This window comes from Mobula birostris, chromosome 2 (assembly GCF_030028105.1).
Source record: "Mobula birostris isolate sMobBir1 chromosome 2, sMobBir1.hap1, whole genome shotgun sequence".
Taxonomy (NCBI): Eukaryota; Metazoa; Chordata; class Chondrichthyes; order Myliobatiformes; family Myliobatidae; genus Mobula; species Mobula birostris.
In genome coordinates, this window is record NC_092371.1 from 5,647,401 (window position 1) to 5,665,107 (window position 17,707).

At 50.1% G+C, this 17,707-nt stretch overlaps 1 protein-coding gene across 1 annotated transcript in view; it reads left to right on the forward strand.

Annotated features, from left to right (window-relative positions):
• Window positions 1-10,881: 10,881 nt before the first annotated feature.
• LOC140211616 (semaphorin-6D-like) overlaps window positions 10,882-17,707 on the forward strand; it is a 61,387-nt gene continuing 54,561 nt past the window's right edge. Inside the window, exon 1 of the mRNA XM_072281575.1 lies at window positions 10,882-10,998. The gene's annotated coding sequence lies outside the window, so the exon portion shown is untranslated. The remainder of the gene's footprint in view (window positions 10,999-17,707) is intronic.

Here is a 17,707-nt window from a genome sequence, read left to right on the forward strand (position 1 = left end):
GTCTCACTCTGTGTCTGACTCTGGGAGTGTGTGATGGGACAGTGTGGAGGGAGTTTCACTCTGTGTCTGACCCCGGGAGTGTGTGATGGGACGGTGTAGAGGGAGCTTCACTCTGTGTCTGACCCCGGGAGTGTGTGATGGGACGGTGTAGAGGGAGCTTCACTCTGTGTCTGACCCCGGGAGTGTGTGATGGGACAGTGTAGAGGGAGCTTCACTCTGTGTCTGACCCCGGGAGTGTGTGATGGGACAGTGTGGAGGGAGTTGCACTCTGTGTCTGACCCCGGGAGTGTGTGATGGGACAGTGTAGAGGGAGCTTCACTCTGTGTCTGACCCCGGGAGTGTGTGATGGGACAGTGTAGAGGGAGTTTCACTCTGTGTCTGACCCCGGGAGTGTGTGATGGGACGGTGTAGAGGGAGTTTCACTCTGTGTCTGACCCCGGGAGTGTGTGATGGGACGGTGTAGAGGGAGCTTCACTCTGTGTCTGACCCCGGGAGTGTGTGATGGGACGGTGTAGAGGGAGTTTCACTCTGTGTCTGACCCCGGGAGTGTGTGATGGGACAGTGTAGAGGGAGCTTCACTCTGTGTCTGACCCCGGGAGTGTGTGATGGGACGGTGTGGAGGGAGTTTCACTCTGTGTATCTCTGTCATGGGCAGAGTTTTTACACCTGATGGACATGATGTGCGTTTGCAGGTTTGGAGAACCTCCCCGTGGGATGAGTTGGCAAGGAGCATTGTTAATTATATAGCAACAACACAGCACGCAGAATGGCAGGAGACCAGGTGTACTGTCGCTAGGACTGATATATCACGGTTACAGACAGCTCCCTCCCACGCCTGTGGCGATGATCCAGACTCTACCTCTTCACCCTCACAATGGCACGGGAGTAAATCCCAACATCCCAGCACGTCCGTGCTCTGAGTACAAAATAAATCCAGGCTGTTTGTTCCATTTTCAACAGACTAATAGACCCTTCCTCAACGCCCCCTCCCACAGTCTGGTGTTCCCTCCTCACCGCCCCTCCCACAGCATCTCAGAGGTGTTGGACTCTCTCCGAACATCTGCTCCCATCCCCTATAAACAAGGAAAAGTTTCCACGCAGTGTTGATGGAGGCTGCAGAAGTCGTGGGCAGTCCCTGAGCGATGCCAGGGAAAGGAAGCACCAGAGGTGGGTGGGGGGGAATGCTGTGGGAGGGGTGAGGAGGAAACGCTGTGAGAGGGAGGTGAACACAGGAATCCTGTGGGACTGGGTCTGCAGTGAGGAGGGAGTGTTGTGCTGAGGGAGAGTTGTGCTGAGGGAAGGGGTCTGCAATGAGAAAGGGCATTGTGCTGAGGGAGGGGGTCTGCAGCGACGAGGGAGGGTTGTGCTGAGGGAGGGGGTCTGCAGTGAGGAGGGGGCAATGTGCTGAGGGAGGGGGGACTGCAGTGAGGAGGGGGCAATGTGCTGAGGGAGGGGCGTGAATTGCCCACACCAAGCTAAGGTGCTTGTAAAGTTCCTTACCGCTGATACAGAGAACACGGGGTGGGTGGCGGGGAGGGTTCTCTTTAGGGTCCTTTTGTGGAAAAATCCAGCTGCCTCTGAGCCCCCTCCCCTTGCTCCCTCCATCCTTCTCCCTCACCCTTCCATTTGCCTCTCCTTCACGTCTGCTCCCTCACCTTCCCCTTCCCCACACAGGGATGTCATCTCCCTCCCCATTCCTTGCCTTCTCCCTCGTCCCCTGCCCCACCCCTCTACCCCCTCCCTGCGCTTTCCCTCTCCACCCTCCCCTTCTCACTCCTCCCTGTCCCTCCCCTCCCACAATCTGCTCCCACTCTCCCTTCCCTCCCCCCAACAGGGAGGTCACACCCTGACCTTACCCCCACCACATTTTGCTTCCATTGTAATCGGGGGCAAAGGAAGATACTGCCTTCACCCTCACCCTCTCCCATTTCTGGACATCTCTTGGAATAGCCACCCCTCCCTCCCTTTCTTGGCACGGCTGTGCCCAGCAGCCCCAGGGTGGGGATCTGTCACCCGCGGGGCCACTGGTCCTTGTGGTATCGGCCAGTGAGAATGAGGTCCACCAGGCAGAGCGGTGACATGGGATGTTCCCTTTAGCGTGGATCTCTCCGTAAAACAGCATGGAGAGAGAACAAATAACTCCCCTGCGGGAGGGCACGGGGGGTGGGGGTGGATTCTGCAGACGTTTACGTCCAGAGAACTCAGCCTCTGTGATGGATTTGAGTGAGCTCTCTCGGCTTGTAACGACTCGTCCCTCCACGGACTCTGTCTACACCTCCCACAGCCTCAGGAAAGCAGGCACCATCATCAAAGACCCTGAAAATTCGCCCTTTGCCCCCTCTCCATCGGGCAGAAGATACAGACGCCGGAAAGTACATACCACCAGGCTCAGGGACCGCTTTTACCTCGTTGTTATTAAACAATAGAATGGTTCCTAGTCCGATAGTATGGACTATTGACCTCCCCATTGATCTGCTTATCACCTCGCACATTGTCTGCCTGCACCACACTCTCTCTGTAACTGTAACAGTCCAGTTCTGGTCACCTCACTACAGGAAGGATGTGGAAGCATTGGAAAGGGTACAGAGGAGATTTACCAGGATGTTGCCTGGTTTAGAAAGTATGCATTATGATCAGAGGTTAAGGGAGCTAGGGCTTTACTCTTTGGAGAGAAGGAGGATGAGAGGAGACATGATAGAGGTGTACAAGATAATAAGAGGAATAGATAGAGTGGATAGCCAGCACCTCTTCTCCAGGGCACCACTGCTCAATACAAGAGGACATGGCTTTAAGGTAAGGGGTGGGAAGTTCAAGGGGGATATTAGAGGAAGGTTTTTTACTCAGAGAGTGATTGGTGCGTGGAATGCACTGCCTAAGTCAGTGGTGGAGGCAGATACACTATTGAAATTTAAGAGACTACTAGACAGGTATATGGAGGAATTTAAGGTGGGGGCTTATATGGGAGGCAGGGTTTGAGGGTCAGCACAACATTGTGGGCCGAAGGGCCTGTACTGTGCTGTACTGTTCTATGTTCTATGTTCCATTCTGCACTCTGTTATTGTTTTCCCTCGCACGGCTGTGATGAACGGATCTGTATGGACGACATGCAGAACAAATTATTTTCTCTGGAGCTCGGTACGTGGGACAGTAATAAACTAATTGACCATCACTTTGGCCGGGGTGGGAATGGGGTCTTGATATTGCTTTGGAGAGGGAGGGTGGGACATGGGCGCGCGCGCACACACACACACACACACACACACACACACACACACACACACACACCGGGAGCTTAGGGATTGATCACCACACTTAGCAAGGGGCTGTGAGGAGGGAGCACCGAGCCATCAGAAAGGAGGTGCGGAGGGAGCACTCACTGTGGGCGGGGCAGTAAGGAGGGAAATCTGTAGTGTGGGGCATTGAGGAGGAAATATTTCTCTCAGTCCCCCTCAAATCTCCATGTTTGGTGGGGGTGAGAAGCAAAATGGGGTTAGAGTGTGTAAAGACCCCGCAATTGATGGCGCTCGGTACTCGGTGTCGGAGAGCTGATTGGAGGCTTGAAGTTTTCGGTTGACTCAGAGTCGGACTGTGGTCGGGCATGACAGGGAGAGTTTTTCTTCCTTCTCCCGTCTGCGTGAGATGTGGGACATTTGAGAGACTTTGAACTATTTACTGTGCTCATGGACTGTTCTTCATCAAGTTATGGTATTGTGCACTGTTGTAACTATATGTTATAATTATGTGGTTTTGTCAGTTTTTTCAATCTTGGTCTGTCCTGTGTTTTGTGATATCACACCGGAGGAAATATTGTATCATTTTTTAATGCTTGCATTACTAAATGACAATAAAAGGGGACTACGTGTCTTCATAATCTAAACTGCCAACAAAGAACAGCCCACCAAACCTACGAGTCCCTCTCCAGTGACCCCACTGACCTCGCCACTCTCTGGGACTCCACTGTGTGCAGAGTACCTTCCTCATTGAACACTGAGCAGCGAGAGTACTGGGGCCTCCCCAGAGAGACAGAAGTGGCCATGTGAGGGGTGGGGAGAGGGGGCAGAGAGGGTGGAGAGGGGAGAGGGGAGAGGGGAGAGGGGGGAGGGGGGAGGTGGAAGGGGAGAGGGGAGAGGGGGAGGTGAGAGGGGGAAGGGGGGATGGGGGAGGGGAGAGGGGAGAGGGGAGAGGGGAGAGGGGAGAGGGGGAGGGGAGTGGGGGAGGTGGGAGGGGAGAGGGGGAAGGGGGAAGGGGAAGGGGGTATGGGGAGGGGAGGGGGGAGGGGAGAGGGGAGGAGGGAGAGGGGAGGGGGAGAGGGGAGGGGAGAGGGGAGAGGGGAGGGGGAGAGGGGAGAGGGGGGAGGGGAGAGGGGAGAGGGGGGAGGGGAGAGGGGAGAGGGGGGAGGGGGGAGGGGAGAGGGGGGAGGGCCAAAGAGATAGACCAAGGAACAGAGGGGGGCAGAGGTAAAGACCACAGAGACAGAAAAAGATAGAGAGAGGCAGAGAGAGAGAGAGAGAGAGAGGGAGAGAGAGAGAGATAAAGATAGACAGAGAAAGACAAAGAGAATGTATATTTCAGGATATATATTGTATACATTTCTCTGATTAAGTGTACTTTTGAAACCTATTGAAGATAGTGAGAGAGACGGGGGGGAGAGGCAGAGGGAGCTTTGATAAACTGAAGCACTCTGAAACTGGATTGTACCTTTGTAAACAAGAACCTGTTTACTGTTGCTCTTTGTACAACAGGCTCCAGGCAACAGAAGTGCTCCAGAGTGTTTTTATTTTCGTTCGTGTCCCAAATATTCCCCATTCTAATTAACTTTGTTCCTGCCCCGTCCCAGAGGGTAAACCGTACACAGCTTTCCATCTGAATCTCACCCGCTGCAGCTTCAGATGTTCGTCAGAGACTTTTCCTATTTATTCCGAGCTTTTCCGAACCCTGTGTTCCGTCCCGAGATGATCAGTGGATGCCTCCTCACATCAGCGGGATCGGCGAGATGTGTGATTTTGAACGCAGTTAAAACTCTATTTGAAGAACCATCGGGTATAGGAGCAGAATTAGGCCATTCAGCCCATTGTGTCTGCTCCACTATTTAATAACAGTTGATATTTTTTCTCAACCCCTTTTTTCTGCCTTCTCTCCATAACCCTTAACCCCCGAGCAATCGAGAATCCACCAGTCTCTGTCCTGAACACAGCCAGTGACCTGACCTCTACAGCCGCCTGTGGCAATGGTTCACCACCCCCTGTTGAAGAAATTCATTCTCAACTCTGTTCTAAAGGGACGCCCCTCTATCCTGAGGTGGTGCCGTCTGGTCCTGGACTTACCTACTGATGGGAAACATCCTCTCCCTATCACTCTATCCAGGCCGTTCAGTATCCGGGAGGTTTCAATGAGATCCTCTTCTGAGATGTCAAACACTCCTCAAACATTAAGTCTTTCAGGCTGGGATCTTTTCCAATGCCAGCACATCCTGCCTTAGATAAGGGGCTCAGAATGGCTCACAATACTCCAGGAGCGGTCTGAACAATGCCTTATAAAGCCTCCACAGTGCATCCTCGCTTTGATATTCTCGTCCCCGTGATTAATAAATTCAAAACTTGGCATCATTTGTTCTTTTTTCTACATATTTCCAGATCTTCAACAAGAACGAGTTTTCATTCTGTAACGAAAATACTCTGCCAGTGTTTTGCTGATTCAGTGAGGGTGAACGTCTGTGGCCCAAGGAATATTGCAATAGAGGATAATTACTGTGCATAGATACAACCAAATGAAACAACCTTCCCCCAGACCACGGTGCACCCACACAACATGTACCGCACAGAGCACATAAGACAAAATATTACCAGAAACAAGTTAATAAAATATAATCAAAAGTGTGTGTAGTATGTAGCACAGGTACACGGTAAACAGCTCCCTGTCCGAGTGACGAGACCTCGGTGGCGGCAGGGTATTCATTAGCCTGAGGGAAGAAGCTGTTCCCCAGTCTGACAGTCCTAGTCCTGATGCTCCTGTACCCCCTTCCTGAGTGTAGTCGGTCAGAGAGATTGTGGGATGGGTGGTAGGGACCTTCAACAATGCTTTGGGCCCTTTGTATACAATGCTCCCAGTAAATGTCATAAATAGTGGGGGAGGGAGGACTCACAGAATTTCCTATTTCTCCAGTTTCACTTCAGATTGTTCCCGATGTTGGGGAAGTCCAGAACGAGGGGTCACAATTTGAGGATAAAGGGGAAGCCTTTTAGGACCAAGATGAGGAAAAACTTCTTCACACGGAGAGTGGTGAATCTGTGGAATTCTCTGCCACAGGAAACAGTTGAGGCCGGTTCATTGTCTATATTTAAGAGGGAGTTAGATATGGCCCTTGTGGCTAAAGGGAAGGCTGGTACAGGGTTCTGAGTTGGATGATCAGCCATGATCATACTGAATGGCGGTGCAGGCTCGAAGGGCCGAATGGCCTACTCCTGCACCTATTCTCTATGTTTCTATAAAGAACTAACCCTTGCGGCATTAAATTTGTTACTGTGTGCAGCTGGGGTCCCTGATGGTGGCCACACCAATAGCTTCACGAAGCGTAATAGCCAAAGGTTCCAACATCAAACTAAATAACAGAGGACTTAACAGACGTCTTTGTCTCGTACCCTGGGAAAGTTTGAAAAAGGCGGATCTACAGTTATTAGTAATAACAGGAGCAATAGGGCTTTTATATATCAATCTAATCCATTTATTAAAATTAGTACCAAAACTAAATTTCTCTAAAACTTTAAATAGATATTTCCATTCAACTCTATCAAATGCCTTTTCAGCATCTAGAGAAACAACACATTGGGGAGTCTTAGAGAGGGATGAGTATATAATATTTAACAATCTCCGAGTGTTAGAAAAAGAATAACGGCCTTTTATAAAACCCGTTTGATCCTGAAAAATAATTTTAGCTGGTATATTCTCCATCCGATTAGCCATTTATTTTTGAAAGAATTTTGGCATCCACATTTAGTAATAAAATAGGTCTATATGAAGCACAATCAGTAGGGTCTTTATCTTTCTTAAGAATTAAAGAAATAGAAGCTTAATCCTTATATGTTGGAAATGCTTAAAGGTTCTTTTCTGTTAGGAAAGTTACCTTCCACACAAATAGACAAGGTGTTACAGAAGGCGTACGGCGTTGTCGCCTCCCGTCAGTTCGGGTGTTGAGTACAACAGTCGGGAGGTCACATTGCATTTTCCATCTGGTTAGGCTGTGTCTGGAGCACTGTACTCAGTTCTGGTCACCCCGTCACTGGACGGGTGTGGAGGCTTTGGAGAGGTGCAGAAGAGGCTGACTGGGACACGATCCGGATTAGAGGGTTTCCGCTGTAAAGCGGATGGGTTGTTTTCTCCGAAGCAGCAGAGACTTGATAGAAGTTATGAGAGGCAGAGATGGAGTGGATGGTTGCAGTCTTTCTCTCAGGGTAGAAGGCATCCAACCATGTAGATGTTGTAGGCAAGAAAGTTCAAAGTTAGAAGTAAATTTATTGTTAAGTATGTATACCATATACAACATTAACTTTCGTTTTCTTGCAGGCATTCACGGGGAACAAAGAAATGCAATGGACTCCATGAAAAAAAACACACACGTAACAAAGGCGGAGACCCTGAAAGTGAGTCTAGAGCAGGGGTTTTTATGCCATGGACCCCTACCGTTAACCGAGGAGCCCATGGAACCCAGGCTGGGACTCCCTGGTCTACGGGCTATGTGGTCAGTTCATGACGGGGAGACTGAAGCCATTCACGCCAGCCCAGGAACCACAACTGTTCCTCAACCTGGTGCCGCGGGACCCAAGACTCCGGCACCTCCCGCACAAAGTTAGTAGCAAAAAGAGAGGGAGGTGGGACAATTGCAAACAGATGGGGCGGGCACAGCTGAGGGAACACCAGTTTGTTTTCCTCTTGGGCTTTGATGTTTTATTCTTGCTCGAACCCCAACCCCCCTGTCCCGCGCTCTCTCTTCCGGCGATGGCTAACCCTTATCCGCTTTAAGAAAGTACACCAGTGCCTCTACTTCCTCATAACTCCATTGACCCTCACCAGTATTTATCGTTACACCACAGAAAGCACCTTGTGGAATGCATCACGGCCCAGGCCGGACACTGCTCTGCCCGAGACCGCGAGAAATTGCAGAGAGATGTGGACAAATCACAGAAACCAGCCTCCCCTCCATCGACTCGGTCAACACCTCACCGCCTCGGAAAAGGAGCCAGCAGAAATAAATCCCCCACCCACCCCAGCCAGTCTCACTTCTCCCCCCTCTAACTGGGTGGAAGAAACAAAAGGCTGAAAACGTGGAGCAGCAAACTGAAGGACAGCTTCTATCCCACTGTTATCAGACTCACCTCTTCTGTCCCACTGTTATCAGAATCACCTCTTCTCTCCCACTGTTATCAGAATCACCTCTTCTGTCCCACTGTCATCAGACTCACCTTTTCTGTCCCACTGTTATCAGACTCACCTCTTCTGTCCACTGTTATCAGACTCACTGCTTCATTCCCACTGTTATCAGAATCACCTCTGGTATGGCTAAATATGAACACTTGTCTCCAGATCCGATTTCAGATTTCAGGTTCATTTATTTCTCACATGTACATCTGAAGACACAGTGAAATGCATCGTTGGTGTTAACAACCAACACATCTGAGGTCGTGCTGGGGGCAGCCCGCAAATGTTGTCACATATTCTGGTACCAATATGGCAGCTCCACCATGTTCGTTGGAACAATACAACAACAGCAAACACAAGCCCCTTTACACACACACCTCTAACACAAACACACACGATTCTAACACTAACACACACACACAAAACTCTAACACAAACACGATTCTAACACTAACACAAACACACACACACATGCCTCTAACCCCAGGGCAGGCTGCCTCTGGGCCTCTCCAGTGGATTTGCAAAGACTCACACAATCAGGGCTTTCGCCATCAGGCCTTGTTTTCCAGTCTCTCCAACTTTGGTCTTCGATCCCCAGGACTCACCAGTGACGTGACCCCAATCCCCAGCTATTAAACACTGGACTTGCCAGCTTCGGATGGCCCACAGACAAGAGCTTTTCAGAACCAAACCTCCTATATCTTATGGTCTTTTGGTGAAGGGTTTGCATTCTGGAAAACCACTCAGTTGACATTTTTGAGGAGCATGATTCATGCACAATTTATAAAGATTCTGCAGGTGCTAGAAATCCAGAACAACACGCTCCAAACGCTGAAATGCTGGAGGAACTCAGCAGGTCAGGCAGCGTCTATGGAGGGGAGTAAATTGTCGATGTTTTGGGCTGAGACCCTTTATCAGAAGTCCATAAGGCACTGCAGTTTGTCACGGCTGTTATTGTAAAGGATGCACGTAACATGGGAAATGAACCAGTAAATTGGGAAGGGGCGTTGTAACTTTGGGGAAATTATATTCACCAGTGCAGGGTAACGTGGGAGGTGCGTTGACGTGTTTGGGACCTGACAGGTTTTATCCCAGGGTTGGTTTTAATTTTGTTGAAATCCCGGCTGGCTTGGAAATAGAGAAAGGGAGAGAGAGAGGCAGAGGGAAATCAGGAGACAGCCGGCTGGTTTGTGTGGCATCTGTCGTCAGGGGACGTGCTAGTGAGCTGTTATTAAATGCATAGGAACAGGGGTGCTTGGAACAACGCCAAGTCACCTGGCAAAGGCAGCTTGGTTGGTGAGAGGAAGCCTGCTCGGCTGGTTAGCAGTGGTGTGATAACCAGGGTGTCTGAGCCGGGGCTGTGTGAGGGGACAGCTGAGTGCGATGGATGGGGTGCATCGGGGTGGACGAGGGCTTCCCCGTGAAGGCACGCGTGCCTCATGTCCATGAACGCATCACACGTTAACGCATACATTACACATTAACACACACATCTGCCGGACGATGCTGAGGATGTTCTACGAGTCCGTGGTGACCAGTGTGATCATATTTGCTGTTGTGTGCTGGGGCAGCAAACTGAGGGTAGCAGACACCAACAGAATCAACAAACTCATTCGTAAGGCCAGTGATGTTGTGGGGATGGAACTGGACTCTCTCACGGTGGTGTCTGAAAAGAGGATGCTGTCCAAGTTGCATGCCATCTTGGTCAATGTCTCCCATCCACTACATAATGTACTGGGTGGGCACAGGAGTACATTCAGTCAGAGACTCATTCCACCGAGATGCAACACAGAGCGTCATAGGAAGTCATTCCTGCCTGTGGCCATCAAACTTTACAACTCCTCCCTTGGAGGGTCAGGCACCCTGAGCCAATAGGCTGGTCCTGGACTTATTTCATAATTTACTGGCATAACTTACATATTACTATTTAACTATTTATGGTTCAATTACTATTTATTATTTCTGGTGCAACTGTAACAAAAACCAATTTCCCCCGGGATCAATAAAGTGTGACTATGACATTACATGTTAACACACACATTACACGTTAATGCACTCATCATGCATTAATACACACATCACACGTTAACTCACACATGCCCCATGTCAACATATGTGGTGGTTGACCGTCGTACCTGACGATGACGATGACAGGAGATCTGTGCGGGAGAGTTGTTGAAGTGTAAAAGCCGCTGCACTGGGGCAGTTCCACTCTCTCGACCTGGGAAATCTGGGTCTAGTGATACAAACAAGCGTCACAAACTGGGGTTGTCCTTGGCTGCAGTGGGATGACCGTGACATCTTCTGTGCCTCGCCAAGCCCTCCACTCTGCACGGAGCGTTGTAGAGGCACCTTCCTGGCTGTCGGACCTCACTGTGGATCTCATCCGTCAAGCCCACCAGAGCTGAGCTCTCATGTGAGGACGGGCATATCCCTGCCCTCACCGGGGTCTGAGGCCAGTCACCTCCCCACGCCTGGTTCAGCCCGCCTGTCGGAGCAGTGTACTGGGGAGAGGCCACTCTCACATGCAGACATCTCCCTGGAGCCACAGGTGAGAGAGAGCTGAGTGTCCAGCAGGGACAAAAGGTGAGTGATCTGCCCCGGAATGGACACGGCAAGCCCCTTCACCCCTCCCCGGACACACCATGCACATGTTAACTCGTGCACACCACACATTAATGCACATATTACATGCGACTTCACACACGCCACGTGTAACAGAGGTAATGCATGGGTGTCTCCGTGTCTCCTTGAGGTGGTGAGCTTTCCCTGGTAAATCACCCACACAATCCCTCTCCATCATCAGATCTCTGAACGGTCCATTAACCCCATGAACACTGCCCCACTATTCATTTTTTGTAACTGACAGTAGTTTAACGTCTTACCCTGTATTTATTTCATTTTTTATTATTTACAGTTTGTTGTCATTCAGTTGTTAGGTTGAGTCCGACTCCTCGTGACGTCATGGATTCCCGCACACCAAGCCTCCTTGCTGGAAACTGCCTCTCTATGACCCCCAAGGTCTGAGTAATATTATCTATCTATCATAGCCTCTGTCATCCTCTCCTCCTTTTAATTTCTATTTTAGCTAACATGGGAGTCTTCTCCAAGGAATCCTGTCTTCTCATGATGTGGCCAAAATATTTGAGCTCTTGTCTCGTAATCAAGCAGTCTGGCTGTATTTCTTCAAGTACTGACTTGTTGGATCTTGCCGTCCAATGAACTCTTAATACTTTCCTCCAGCATCCAAGTTGATTCTTTTGTATTCAGCCTTACTAATAGTCCGGCTCTCACAGTCATTCGTCACAACTGGAAATACCATAGACTTGACTGTACGGATTTTCGTAGACAATGTTACGTCTCTGCTGTTCAGTATTTTATCTAAATCTGCCATTGCTGCCTCCCCAGAAGTAAGCGTCATTTAATTTCATGGCTGCAGTTATCATCTATGGAAATCTTTGGACTGAGGAAGAGAAAACCCGTCACCGCTTCCACTTCCTTTCCATTTATTACCACGGAGTTAATAGGGCTGGTTGACATCATCTTGGTTTTCTTAATATTGAGTAACAAACCAGCTTTTGCACTTCCTTCTTTCACTTTGGTTGGAAGCTTCCTCAGATCCTCCTCACTCTCAGCCATTATAATATCATTTGCATATCTGAGGTTGTTAATATTTCATCCGGCAATTTTAATTCCAACATTCGAGTCCTCTAGAGCAGCATTCCTCGTGATGTGTTCAGCATCTAGATTAAATAAGTAGGGTGACAGTATGCAGCCTTGTCGTACTCCTTTCCCAATCTTGAACCAGTCTGTTGTTCCATCAACACTCACCAGCAACTTGATGTGTGTTGCTTGAATTTCCAGCATGTGCAGAATTCCTCGAGTTTGTTGTTCCATGTTCAGTTTTAACTTCGTAGAAGTTTCTCATAAGACAGATCAGATGTCCACGTATCCACAGTTCTTTAAGGATTTGCCATAGTTTATCATGGTCCACACTGTCGAAGGCTCTAGAGTAGTCAATAAAACATAGATAAATACCTTTCTGGAATTCCCTGGATTTCTTCAATTCCAGTGTAGGTTAGCAATTTGGTCTCTCGTGCCCCCGCCTCTTCTAAATCCAGCGTGGACATCTTTCAGTTCTCGTTCTGTATATTGCTGGAGTCTTGCTTACATGATCCTTAACATTACCCTGCTAGCACATGAAATTAGTGAAAATTGTTCCATAATTTGAACATCCCCTTACATTTCCCTTCTTGTGAATTGGGATATAAACTGATCTTTTCCAGTCTAAAGCCCATTGTTGGGTATTCCAGATCTGCTGGCAAATCGCATGCAACACTTTTACAGCATTGCCATTAAAAGTTTTAAACAATCCAACTGGAATCCTGTCACATTCTGCAGCTTTATTATTGGCAATGTTTTCTATCGCCCATTCGACTTCACTTTCCAGAATGTCCAGTTCTAGATCGATGAGGGAGTCATTGCAGGTGTTTTCACTGTTGGGTCTTCCCTGTACAATGCTCCTGTGTATTCCTACCATCTCTTTTTGATGTCTTCTGCTTCTGTGAGGTCCTTCCCTTCTTTGTCTTTTACTATACTCATTTTTGCATGAAATGTTCAGTTGATTTCTCTAATCTTCTTCTTCTTGAATAGATCTCTTGTGTTTCTAATTCTGTTGGCTTCTTCAGCTTCATTGCATCTCTCCTTTAAGTAAGTTTCCATATCTTTCCTTGCTATCTTCTTGAACTTTGCTTTCAGTTGGGGGTATTTGTCCCAATCTCCACTGGCCTTCACTTCTCTTCGCTGCTCAGCCTCTCGTAGAGCCTCCGCAGAAAGGCACTTTGCTTTCCTGATCTTCTTGTTGTTTGCAATATTTTTTGTTGCCACCTCTTGTATAATGCTCCTTACTTCTATCCAGAGTTTTTCTGGCTTTCTCGCTACCAGGTTTAATCCATTGAATCTGTTCTTCACCTCCACAGCATATTCTTGAGGGATGCTATCAACAGCAAACTTTGCTGGTACATTGGTTCTCCTGATATTCTTCAGTTTCATTCTGAATATTGCAGCAAGCAGCTCCTGGTCTTGTTTTAGCTGACTGTATAGAGCTCTCCCATCTCTGATTACAAAGCATATAGTCAATCTGGTTTCGACGTTGACCGTCTGGTGATGTCCATGTACAGAGTCCAGGCGACTCTTAGGCTGTTGCAAGAGGCTAAACCAGAGTTAATTTGGCAAAATCCTACCAGTCAACATCCTGCTTTATTCCATACTCCAATGCCATAGTTGCCCGTTACTCCAGGTATTCTGTGATTTCCAACTTTGGCATTCCAGTCCCCAATGATAAATGTAACATCCTTTTATTTGTGTCATATCCAGCAGGTGCTGCAGCTCTTCATAAAACTGGATAACTTCATCCTCTTTGGCATCTGTGGTTGGAGCATAAACTTGGACCACTGTGATGTTGAAAGGCTTGCCTTGAAGTTGTATTGCGATGATTCTATCATTTTTGGGGTTGTATCCAATCACTGGTTTTGATACTTTTTTTTGACAATTTAAGCCACTCCATTCTTTCTGCAAGGCTCCTGCCCACAGTAGAAGATCGGGTAATTGTCTGATGTAAAATGACCCATTTCAGTCCACTTTAGTTTGTTAATTCCCAATATGTCAATGCTTAGTCTTGCCATCTCGTTTTTGACCACATCCAGTTTACTTTGATACATGGATCTTACATTCCAGGTTCCAATGGTGTGTCGCTCTTGACAACATCAGACCTTCTTTCCATTTCCAGGCACATCAACAGTTGGCCGTCCTTTCAACTTGAATCCAACGGGTTCAGTAGCTCTGGTACTACTCATACTTGGCCTCCGTTCTTCCACATTGCACACTGGGCACCTTCAGACCTGTGGGGCTCATCTTCCGGTGTCAATAGGTTTCAAAGGTACATTTAATATCAGAGAAACGTACACAATGGACATCCTGACATTCTTTTTCTTTGCAAACATCCACAAAAATAGAGTGCCCCAAAGAATGAATGACAGTTAAATGTTAGAACCCCAAAGCCCCCTCTCAGCTTCCCCTGATGCGTAAGCAGCAGCAAAACAACAATCCCCCCTCCCCCACCAGCAAAAAAAGCATCTACACCCGCCACCGAGCACTCAGGCGTGCAGCGAAGCATCAATAAAGACACAGACTTGCAGTACCCCAAAGACTACTTGTTCACCCGGTATTTGACATACCACAGGCTCTCTCTCTCTACCTAATAAGGGAAAAAGAGGTGTCCCCGTTTCACAGTGAGAGGGGAGACATAACAAAACAACTCGCTGATTTACAATGTTAAATGTCTGTTGTGCGGCTTTTTCCGAGCTCTGCACCCAAAGAACTCAGGACCCTGGGCACACAGCCAGCAGCCAGCTCGCTGCTTTCGATCTTCCGTCTACCACGACACGCCAGGCAGTAACGCTGACCTTGAATCCGCCCGCCTCCAGAGCCGTGAAAATTTGGCACCCTGAAGGTACGCTAGTCTTCCAGGCCGCATCCTTGGCAGATCGAAAAGCAGGTCCCATTTCCGCAAAGAACGAAAGTCAGCGTGTAACTCCAGATCAGGGTCCTCAAAAGAACCCTGAAAAGGGAAAAAGAGATATCAAAGATGGAAATAGAGCTGTTTCCAGTGTCTTTCTCAGATATCTCTAGTTACTTTTATCCATAAGGTTTCCTTGGCAAACTACTGGAGTGGGCTGCCATTCCCTTCTCCAGTGGACCATACTTAGTCTGATCTCTCTGCTGTGACTGGTCCATCTTGTAGCCCCACATGGTGTAGCTCATAGAGTCACTGAGATACACAAACCCTTCACCACGACAAGGTAACGGTCCACGAGGGAGTACTTACAGGTACAGAGCAGTAACAGACCCTTCTCCCCATCGGGCCTGTACTGCCCCACCCAACTACATCCACGTGACTAATTAACCAGTGCAGCTGAAGGACACCCACGCTTTCACAGGGAGAACGTACAAACAGCAGTGGGATTTGAACCCAGATCACCGGTGTAACATTAGGTTATTGTGCTGCCTCCTGCAACACCACATGTTTCACAAACTATCTAAATAAACAGAGTGAGAGAGGAGGGAAGAGGGAGAAAGAAAGCGGATCTCTGATCCCATCTGGACCAACACCCCTCCCCGTCTCTGTGACCCCCTCCAGCCCCTACACCCCTCCCTGTCTCTGTAACCCCCTCCAGACCCTACACCCCTCCCTGTCTCTGTAACCCCCTCCAGCCCCTACATCCCTCCCTGTCTCTGTAACCCCCTCCAGCCCCTACACCCCTCCCTGTCTCTGTAACCCCCTCCAGCCCCTACACCCCTCCCTGTCTCTGTAACCCCTCCAGTCCCTACACCCCTCCCTGTCTCTGTAAACCCCTCCAGCCCCTATACCCCTCCCTGCCTCTGTAACCCCCTTCAGCCCCTACACTCCTCCTTGTCTCTGTAACCCCCTCCGGCCCCCACACCTCTCCCTGTCTCTGTGACCCCCTCCGGCCCATACACCCCTCCCCATCTCTGTGACCCCCTCCGGCCCCTACGCCCCTCCCCGTCTCTGTGACCCCCTCCGGCCCCTACACCCCTCCCTGTCTCTGTAACCCCTCCAGTCCCTACACCCCTCCCTGTCTCTGTAAACCCCTCCAGCCCCTATACCCCTCCCTGCCTCTGTAACCCCCTTCAGCCCCTACACTCCTCCTTGTCTCTGTAACCCCCTCCGGCCCCCACACCTCTCCCTGTCTCTGTGACCCCCTCTGGCCCATACACCCCTCCCCATCTCTGTGACCCCCTCCAGCCCCTACGCCCCTCCCCGTCTCTGTGACCCCCTCCGGCCCCTACACCCCTCCCCGTCTCTGTGACCCCTTCCGGCCCCTACACCCCTCCCCGTCTCTGTGACCCCCTCCGGCCCCTACACCCCTCCCCGTCTCTGTGACCCCCTCTGGCCCCTACACCCCTCCCCGTCTCTGTGACCCCCTCATGTCCCTACACTCCCCCCCCCCCGGCTTCGTGACCCTCTCTAGCTTCCATCCCCCCTCCTTGTCTGTTAACACCCTTCCATTCCTAAAACCTGCCACAACAGCTACCGGTGTAGCTGGGAAGTCAGTATTTGCCCCGTCTGCCTGTCTGCCCAGCACCGTCTACCACTGAAGGCTGACTGAACACACGGATTACCAACCAGTTTTGGTTTAATTTTGCTTTGAACGGGTGGTGTTCTGTGGGGAGAGAGTCATTGAGAAATCATTCCCTGGGTAAACGATCTACAAAATCTGTTTATCAGAGTGTTATTGATGTCTAATTAAAAACCAACTGGCCCTTGACGGGCTTGTACATTGCTCACTCATTGTCAAGTGGATGTTTGTTGGAAGTGACTGTGTGAACTGAGTAAACCTTTAACCCTTGTCTCACTGCGTTCTGCTCAGTCGGAGAGATGCCAGGCTGCTTTCTCAGACAGTCAGCTGATGGTTTCAATCCCAATGCCTCCTACAGCAGAGTGCTCCTTCCTCATACCCCTCCCACAGCGTGGCACTCTCTCCTCACTGCCCCTCCCACAACGTTCCCATCTCACCAATGAAGTGAAGTGCTCCCTCCTCACCATCCCTCCCACAGCGCGCCCCGTCACCCCCTCCCACAGTGTTCCCTCCTCACCCCCTCCCACAGCGTTCACTCCTCGCCCTCTCCCACAGCGCTCCCCGTCACCCCCTCCCACAGTGTTCCCTCTTCACCCCCTCCCACAGCATTCCCCTCCTCGCCCCCTCCCACAGCGTTCCCCCGTCAACTCTTCCCACAGCGTTCCCTCTTCACCCCCTCCCACATCATTCCCTCCTCACCCCCTCCCACAGCGTTCCCTCCTCACCCCCTCCCACAGCGCTCCCTCCTCGCCCCCTCCCACAGCGTTCCCTCTTCACCCCCTCCCACAGCGTTCCCTCTTCACCCCCTCCCACAGCGTTCCCTCCTCGCCCCCTCCCACAGCGTTCCCTCCTCGCCCCCTCCCACAGCATTCTCCTCCTCGCCCCCTCCCGCAGCGTTCCCTCTTCACCCCCTCCCGCAGCGTTCCCTCTTCACCCCCTCCCGCAGCGTTCCCTCCTCGCCCCCTCCCGCAGCGTTCCCTCTTCACCCCCTCCCGCAGCGTTCCCTCTTCACCCCCTCCCGCAGCACTCTCTCCTGATTGCCCCTCCTGCAGCACTCCATCCTTGCCCCCTCACACTCCCTAACATGAAACTCAGTGTCCTGGAGGCCCTAATTCTGCGCTGGATATCCCGGCAGA